Below are 9,786 nucleotides of genomic sequence, written 5' to 3' on the forward strand. Positions count from 1 at the left end.
TGAGCAGTTATAGACAGAAACACAGACAGAATACATCTATACAGTTTCCCAAGGACCAGTTTATTTTTTATTCACATTAAGGCTATGGCTCCCTGGCTATGGTGGCGTATGTAACACTGATAAATTACATGTGCATTCTCAAGTACAGCGTCCTTGCAGAATGCATCTATTCTATTTGCGGGTGTAAGCGCCATAGCAACCAGCAAAAAACATGCTATTCACCCTTCATGTTCTCTTTATTCTAGCACTCACAAGCCGAAGTGTTTCATCTTACAAGAATATGTAAGGTGAGATGTAACTGTCCTCACTCACCTCAGCGACATGTTTATTAAATTGATTTTTTTATTGTTTTGGGTCTTATTTACAAAGATGAGTAGTTCTCAGTTACATTTACTCAGAGATAATATTAGCACCATACCATACATCCAGTGTTGTCACGATACTAAAATTTCAAACTTGATTTTGATACTAAGGAATAAGCTTGATACTCGATACCGATTCTGATACCATGATGATTTTAAAAAAAAAAACCACACACACTCTTTCTTAAGACAATAGAATGTCATTTTCAACATTAAATCATAGTAGTGTTTTATATTCCCATGTCATCTTATGTCTGTGTAATCCCTCAGTCGTCCAGGTATGTTCCACAGTGGTCCATGGGTGTGTACTAATCTATGTCTTACACTTGCTCTGATACAGCTCAAGATCATTCTAAAGCTATTCAGGAAGGTTCATTTCTGTTTTGTGAATATGACTTTTTTAGTATCAATACCTGTTCAAATGAGCATTTACTTTCGGTACAAATTTTAGTATCGCGTCATTGTACTCTTACTTGAGAAAATGCTTGGTTACTCTTACCACTGCTACTGTGAGTAAGGGTTCATTACATTAAAACTGGAACTAAACCAGGACTAAACTTGAAATGAAATGAGAACTAAACAAGAGATGGAATATTGCCAAACCAAGTTCACATCAGGTCTAAAATGGGCTCAGTGTAGGACCAAATAATAAGTGTGAATGCACTCTTAGTCTACAAGTGACAAAACCCATATGAGGACAATACATTAATTTCAAATAATCCAAACAGTTACTCTTCTAATTACTCTTATTTGAATGCCCATCCATTTTCTTCCGCTTGTGGAGGCAGCAGTTTCAGCAGAGAGGCCCAGACTTCCCTCTCCACACACTTCCTCCAGCTCCTCTGGTGGGACCCCAAGGCAGTCCCAGGCCAGCCAGAGAGACATAGTTCCTCCAGCCTGTCCTGTGAATGTCCCCGGGACCTTCTCCCGGTGGGACATGCCCGGAACACCTCTCCAGGGAGGTATCCAGGAGGCATCCGGAATAGATGCTAGAGCCACCTCAGCTGGCTCCTCTCAAAGTGGAGGAGCAGCGGCTCTACTCCGAGCTCCTCCCATGTGACTGAGCTCCTCACTCTATCTCTAAGGGAGCACCCAGCCACCCTGCGGACGAAACTCATTTCAACCGCTTGTATCTGCGAACTTGTCCTTTCAGTCATTACCCAGAGTTCATGACCATAAACGAGTGTAGGAATGTAGATTGACCAGTAAATCGAGAGCTTTGCCTTTCAGCTCAGCTCCTTCTTTACCATAACAGTCTGAAACAGCGACCGCATCACTGAAGACACTGCACCGATGCTCCTGTAAATCTCACGCTCCATCCTCCATGCTCTTACTTGAATGGTCGTTTTAAATTCTTCGTACTTGAGCAGTTTTTGGACCACTACTTTGTATTTCTACTTGAGTAATATTATTTTGAAGTAACAGTCCCCGTGACTATTATTCTTTTTGTTATTATTAAGTCATTACTATTTATGTAAAAAAGAAAAAATATTGCTACTTCAACTAATTAGTGTCCTTTTTTCTGTGAGGGTTCTCCAAAGTCCTGTCATGTTCTAAATGGCTCCCATCATTAGCTGCAATTAGTCTGATCACAATGTCCCCATGTCTGACGCTGTATTGGTAAAGAGCACAATTAAAATGACAAATTACACCAGAAGGCTATAATTAAGCCCATTCCTGTGAATAGACTACTTGATGGAGGACTTTCACCAGTAAATAATCCATTTGTTGCCATTTGGTAGATGGCTTTCAATCCAATCTCGGCTCAAATGTGGTGCTTAAGCTCTATAAAAGAAAATCAGGTGCCTTTGTATCAAAAACACGGCAAGGTCGAGAGGTATTAAAACAGATTTAAGTCCTAATCTATGTAAGTATTTGCCTGGGCTCGTATTCAGGCTGTAATCAAGCCTCATTTCATAAAGATTTTTAAAAGCTGTGCATCTACTTATATTTATTTTGGGGGAAAACTGTACTATACTTCTCTGTGCATGCAACCATTATAAAACTTGACTGAACTGCTCAAAAGTTAAGATTAGACAAATAAAATAAACAAGAATTAGCTTTGTTAGATGAAGTTTAAACTACCAATGTTTCTAGCTTGTAAATGGTGTTGATGACACAGGTACAAGTATTTTATTTTAAATCTCACCGCTACTTCCTGTATTTTTGTACTTTTCTTCTCAACTTTTTTTTCTACAACTGTCACTTAACAAACTCAATTTTAAGACTAAGGAATAGACTCGAGAATGATGATAATAAAAATAACATGAAATAATAGTGTTCCAGTCTTTTATATAACACTTTCATGGTTATATAAAAGAAAGGGTTCACATTTGCACATTCACTACATCAAAACTGGAACTAACAAGTGTCACTTAAGTGATGTAAAACTATGTTCAATATTTGCCACAAGTACTAGCCCTCCAAACCATGTAATGATTAGAAAAACGTTAAAACCTGTCAATATGCACTTAAAATTGATTTGGGGAACTGCACACATCAATATTTCAAAAAGCAAAAACACAAATATCTAAAAGAAAAAATAGAAAAATGTGCACAAAGTCGTACTGACAACTACTTTATGAGTGTAATTTGAGCACTTTAGCCTTAGGGTTTACTGCGAGTAAAAGAACTGCCAGAAATACAGATGGAACTAGTAAGAATATCAGAAGATGCACTTGAAATGCTCAGCTGTCTTTTTTTGAAATAATTCACACTACCGTATAAATGGAAAAACATTGGGGCTGATTCTGTTTAATTGGTCTAAACAGCAGGTTTTAAAAGTGAGATGGAGGAACAGTGAGAATTGTTTGGTAGAATTAGTAACAGGATCCTTTATGAGTATGAGTAATATCCCAGTAATTACTACACCTTTCTGCACAAAGAAGTGACATACAATTCAATGAAAAATAACAAATAACAAAAAGAAAAATAACAAAAAAGTTTAAAGCGATGGACTTATTTTAAACATGTGCTACTGTTGAGAGGGTTCATATCTCTACAGACCTGACCTGTAATTTATCCTGCTTGCTCCTTGTCTCCGTGTTGCATTATATGTTATAGCTTTTCCTATAATGTTTCATAGAATGGTATAAAACGCATCACCTATAGAATTACTGTATACAGGCCCTTCAGTGCTGTTGTTGTTGTGACGTCAAAGTTTAGAATAGCATGACCTAAAGCTGCTAAAATGTGTTGTTCAGGTGGAAAATTATTCATATATAAAATAACATGTGTCTGTATTACCTCAGTGAAGAGAAAGAGGCATCAGAACGGTTCTGTTTAGCCGTGCGTATGACTGAAAGGTTTTTATTCTGCACTCTTCTCTTAATTTTTATTATTGTATTTTTATTGTTGTAATGAAATTTTAGACCCATAAAAGAGGTAATACATTTGTCCTAAACACTCAACATGCAGAAAGCTTTAGAGTAGGACACAGAATTATTCATAAAAAGAGATCCTTTATGTCATATCCAATATATTTTCAGAAATACAACAGGCCTCTACTCTAATCAAATCTGACAATCTGACCCCTAACTTTCACCTAAAGATAATCCCAGCAGTTTTAATTTACGCTTATTCCCAACGCTTCAAGTCAGGTCAAGTTATATTGTGAATTCAAATTAGTCTCTCTAGTGGGCTAAGAATATACGTTTTGTTGTATCTGTATCTTGTAATTTGCATTTTAAAGGTAAGACACGTGATTTCTCCAGTCGCTGCATTCAGCTTGTCCAACCTCAAAAAGTTATTATTTTCAAGTTTTCAGCTTTATGAATAAATCAATGATAACTATTTATGCAAGCTCTGTTGCATTTGTCTGCATATTTATTTGAAATGCCATCATACTAGTAATTATTGGCTTGACATTTTGAGTGCACCTGACATCGAGCTTTCTTGCGTTAAATCTATGAAGCTAAACATTATTTATTTGAGGGCCTGTGCCTGATTTCAAACCATGAGTTGGGACTATGTTTGAACTTTTAACTCCGCCCGCTTAGGCCTTTCAGCCACTGTGATATTGCAGCATGACACAGAAACAATTGTCTGGGATAGGAGCCACGCAGTTTTTGCTTTTTAGTTCTCCAAATCTCTGCCGAGTGTTTGGTTTTTTGACACAATCAGCTGTAGTCGCTAAAGAAATTCATGGTCAACTATAGTCGGAATAGTTCCCTTAAAATGGGGCTGTCAGAACTGTTAAGTATCTCTATGTATCTGACTCACAAAACTACACCTGCACGGGAGTTCATGCAAAAACAACTATTTATGCAGAAAAAAATCAATAAACTAACATTTTTTATAAAGAGAAATCCAACTTCATCATGAGTTTAATCTGCCTTTTTACATATAAATTCCAAAAACACCAAATCTTCAGCTGTATAACTCAGTTGCCAGGTTCTTTCTGCTGTTGCCCCATATAAATCCTTATAAACTACAGAAAATTACTAAATAAAAGTACAAATTGTGACACCATCGCCCAGTTAATCGCCTAAACAACTAAACATCCTAGTCCATACAGTACCTGGCTGTTCAGGTGAGTCATCCTTAGGCAACACGAGACTCACAGCCCCCTCCTCCACCGGGCCCCCATCTGAGAGCTTCCTCTGAGCAGACTCTTCAGGCACGTTACTAGGGACTGGTACGGTTGAGCTTGACGGATGAGTGACTTCTGGGGGATTTTCAGAAGAAAAGGAGGTACTGCACAGTGCTTCCCTCTGCTCACAAACAGCGGGTAACTCCGGGTACAGTCTTCCAGTGGAATGATATTCAGGCAGTAGTGTCAAGACTGTGGAGGGGACTAACGATGAAATGCTCGGTATCGGTTGACTCACGGCGGGGTGAGTTGGTACGGAGGTCGCAGGCGGGGGAGCTGGATCGATTGGTGGATTGGCAGGCGGGGGGAGGTCAGAGATGCAGAGGTCGCTGGTGGGTACATTTGTGCTGGTCATTTTGATGCTTGATTCTGTTGTATTAGGTTTTGAGTTGTAGTCAGGAATCAAAATGGCGGAGATGAAGCATGAAAGAAAAAGTAACCTCCTCCTCCTCCTAAAAATAAAGCAAAACAATATCAGAGTGTAGGTACAGATAGGAATCAAAATATCAGAATATCAAAACGTATATTTGGCGTTAACAACCAATATACATAGAGTTTGATTGTTAACTTAATGGCAATTGGCCTTAATATTTTAACACTGCATTTTTATACCGTTGACAATATTTAAGTAGATGATGTATATATGTGTGTCAGAATTCCACATGTTAACTTTTAAATCACAAATAATAATAACTCTTGATTGCCCAAGGACAGTATCCTCTGATCCAAATTGGGACCACCCCGGAAAACAGAAAACCAAAAATAAATAGGTAAGCTAAATGGCATAGAGACATAAGAGTCATTACTGAACCCTGTACCCTGTGGTCTTTGATACATGTCATCAAGAGTGTCTACTTATAATAATAATACATTTTATTTATAATGCACTCTTCATTCAACAGAATCCCAGAGTGCTACAACAAAAAATTAATTTAAAATACTAATTGCTAAAAGCTAAAAACATCAGCAATAAGCTTTTCTAAATAAAAAGGTCTTTAGATCAGCTTTAGGCTCGGTCCCCTGTCGTACGGAGCCTAATGGGGGGACCTGAAGATCTGAGGGTGCGGTTTGAAGACTGCAAAGTGATGAAACAGGGAGCCAGTGCAGTGATTTAAGAATGAGAGTGACATGTTCAAATTTCTCGACTTTCATCAGAATTCTGGCAGTGCTATTTTGAATGTATTACAGTTTTTGAATGTCCTTGGCAGGAATCCCACTTGAGTTTCTTCAAGCACCAGAGTAAATCTCTAAACTTATGAAACAAAATGGTAGCTATTTGCAAAAGTGAGCTGAATGAATCAACTTTTTTTACGCATGTATTAACATTATTTGTCAAGTCAAAAGCATTTTACTCATGAATACACGAGTACACAAGTAGAGATCAAGGACCTATCTACTAACTGAATGTTTACCAGATATGATGCAAACTAATGTAATCTGAGAAAACGCTTACACTGCTGTCCAATGTAGAACGTGGAAGTTAAGAAAAAAAGAAAATTACACTTTTTTTTTTTTTTCTTTGCACAAATAACTGCTATGAATTGGTCTGGCGTACCACTGAATTCAAGCGTATTCAAGTAAATGACTGTATTATTGAAGCTACACATATCTGCCCATGACTTATGGCTAAAAACGGGCCTATTAGTCTATAAATGAACACACACCTACACGCACACACACACCCTCACCTGATGTCATCTGTACAAACTGTGCTTCATTTGCTGTTGCTGTTTATCCAACTCTGCCAAGCTCCATCTCTTATTAAAACTACCTCTACAGTAAAAAAAAAACAACACATCAACAACAAGCCCCAAACGACAACCCAGTGCCTCTAACTTCTTTGCGCTGCATCTTTTCCCAACAAAAATCCACTCCTTAATGGGTTGAAGTCATCTTTCGCCTGCACCACTTCACCACTACCACTTCTCTCCTTTCTTTGTCCACCTAATACGTTTCTTGTGTCGCTCTCTTCATTACCAACCTCCTCTCTGTAACGTCCACTCTTAAGTCATCACTCCCCATTTTCTCACAGCCAGGTCAGTAACGAATAGCTGCATTCCTGCCATTGGCCACCTATAAAATATGCATAGTGTTAATTGTAAGCCGGGGTCATAGTTTAGCAACAAAAGGTAACTTTAAACCATTCTGAATCACAATGGGAGGGAAAAGCAAAGGGTGGATACGGATAAATTAACCAGGAGAGTTGATCCATGCACAGCTCAAATAAATGTGCTCAAGCAGTTTTATATATATGTGAGTTTTATTTGGAGTTTGACGCAGTAGTGGATTTTCAGTCTGTACGTGCACAATCTCAAGAGGGGGTGTTTTGTTCGTAGGATCACATTACCTGAGTTGACAGTGTAAGCCGCTGGCACAGACGAGTAGAGCCGGGATGTTGTTACGTCTTCTTCTCTGTAACACTGAGCTCATTTCAAAGATCAAACAAGCAGGACATGGAGGCTCGTTCACAGGGATGGCATAAACACAAACTAAACATTGAGTGGAGAAAATGTATGACTTGAAAAGTGGGTTTATAGGTGTGGTAGATGACAAACAGTCTTGGACTTTCTTGGACTGGGGTGAGTGGATCTGCATGGTTGGAAATACATGGAGTCGGCAAAAAAAAAAAAGAACTAATTGGGAAGTCTATTCCAGACCCACCATTGATTATTTTAAAATAGAAATTGGACTCTTCAGGGGGTCTTCTATGCCGACTGCTAGATTTTGATGCCCTGCTGTGAAGTTCATATTTTTGGATTACAGAAATGCTATGTATCTTTTAACTTTCATCTTGTGCTGCGGCTTCAAAGTTTGAGATATTCGCTTTAATGTGTACGGAATTTAAGAGACAAATGCTTAAACATGAATACATTAATCTAAGGGCGAGTTGTAATGTACGACGGAGTATAACAGTCACACTGACAAAAGTCGAAGCCAGAAAAAGTCAAAATTTTACGAGAAGAAAGTTGGTATATTTTGAGATTAAAATTGTAGCTGAAAAAAAGGATATAATTTTAACAAAAATAAAGCCAACATTTAAGGGGTCGAAACATCCAAGGTGAAGGTAGACTGCAAAAAAGTGGTGCTTAAATGAGTGTAAAGCTTATATAAATGCCCATAAAGGAGGACAGACTTTGAAATGCAGACGTTTTACATGTACCGTGTGTTTGTAAATTATTATTATTATTATTATTATTATTATTATTATTATTATTATTATTATTATTATTATTATTATTATTATTAGACGATTTAGCTGCCACCGCTCAACTGCTAAGCTTTGCTCACAAACAAGCTCCTGGTTGGAAAAAGCCTGCAGAGTGTGGAGCTCATTGGGCAGGACACAGGTTGTGCTCTGAGCCACAAACAGGTGGAGGAGTCTCAATGCAGTCTTTACCTGTATTTAGAGAGAAAAATCTGTTCATTTTTTTGTTCTTGAGGGTGTAAAAAAAAAAAGGAAAAAAAAGAAAAAAAGGGTAATATTTTTCTAATTATTCTTTGGGTTGGTGGGATTGTACCTTAGATAAATATTCATAATAATTTTACACCAAACGAGTGGCAGTTTGTAAAGAAAAGTAAAAAAAAAGAAAAAGAAAAAAAAAAAGTAAAACGCAGGGAGTAGTGTTCTAAAACCTGTGTCATCAACTCTATTTCTCTAAAACTTTAAACACCGATTTAACAAAAATAAAGCTGTTGCCAATAACTAAGTCTTGGCCCTTGTTAAGATTATGGTTGCTAGGTAACACCCCTACATCACATCTACAGCCTATGTCCAACCAGGAAGTAAAACTATAACCTTCACCAAAATTACAAAACTATAAAAGACTAGGCAAAATATTGATGTTAGCTGTGTTTTAGTGAAATGAGAAGTCTAACCTGTCATAGGCACTTTAAATTGTACGTTTTCACATTTGAGTTTCAAGTTTGAGGATCTGATAGTTTAACAAAAACTATATCCACTTTATTAACCTGTTTTTTTCTCCTTATAATAGATTTTTGGTTTATATTTTGTCATTGAAAGTCATTGTTATGCTGTGACCTGGACCGCTTTCCTGCTCTCACTAAAATGTCTCTCTAAAATGTCTCTCTAAAATGTCTCTCTAAAATGTTCCTATCGTTAAACAAGCAGACAGCATGTGATTGCTAATGTCGGCAGATAGTAAAATTAGCCGAGAACACCCATTTGCGAACACCTGCTGTTTCTGTCCTGCTGGTGCTACACTCTTTATGTCAAGCACCATTTATGTTTATTTTAGAAGTCGATTTACAACAGAGATTTTAGTTTAGGCCAAGTTTTTATTGTGGTTGTATGGGGAAAATCTGTGAAATGTCGCAAATTTTTCCAGAACAAATCCACATGCATTACTGTGCTTTTCTTTTAATGACTTCCATGTGTATAATGCTTCTTTTAGGACAGAGATATAGACGTTAGTGGGGTCTCAGTACAGTCTGCATCTCTGTCTGTTCCACCTCAAAACTTTACTTCAAGAGGAAAACAGAATTTCAAGGTCTGTTACGTGAGAGCGGAACAAGGTGGAGGAGAGTTTTCTGTTTGAGAGAAGAACTCAGCCCAAATATGCAGCGTTTGTGTGTTAAACATGTGTGACAACAAAACACAACTCCAGGTCTGTTTTTGATGAGGAAACTACATTATAACATAGATCTGACAATAGCGTAATATGGGCAGTAATAATAATAATAATAATAAAAAAACAAACACCTAAAGAACATAACTTGCTGATTTTAGTAAATTTGTGGACTGAATGTGTTAAATGTTTTACCTACAAGTGACACTAACAGAATATATGAATAAAATAAAACTCAGATATATCC

This window comes from Periophthalmus magnuspinnatus, chromosome 16 (assembly GCF_009829125.3).
Source record: "Periophthalmus magnuspinnatus isolate fPerMag1 chromosome 16, fPerMag1.2.pri, whole genome shotgun sequence".
Lineage (NCBI taxonomy): Eukaryota > Metazoa > Chordata > Actinopteri > Gobiiformes > Gobiidae > Periophthalmus > Periophthalmus magnuspinnatus.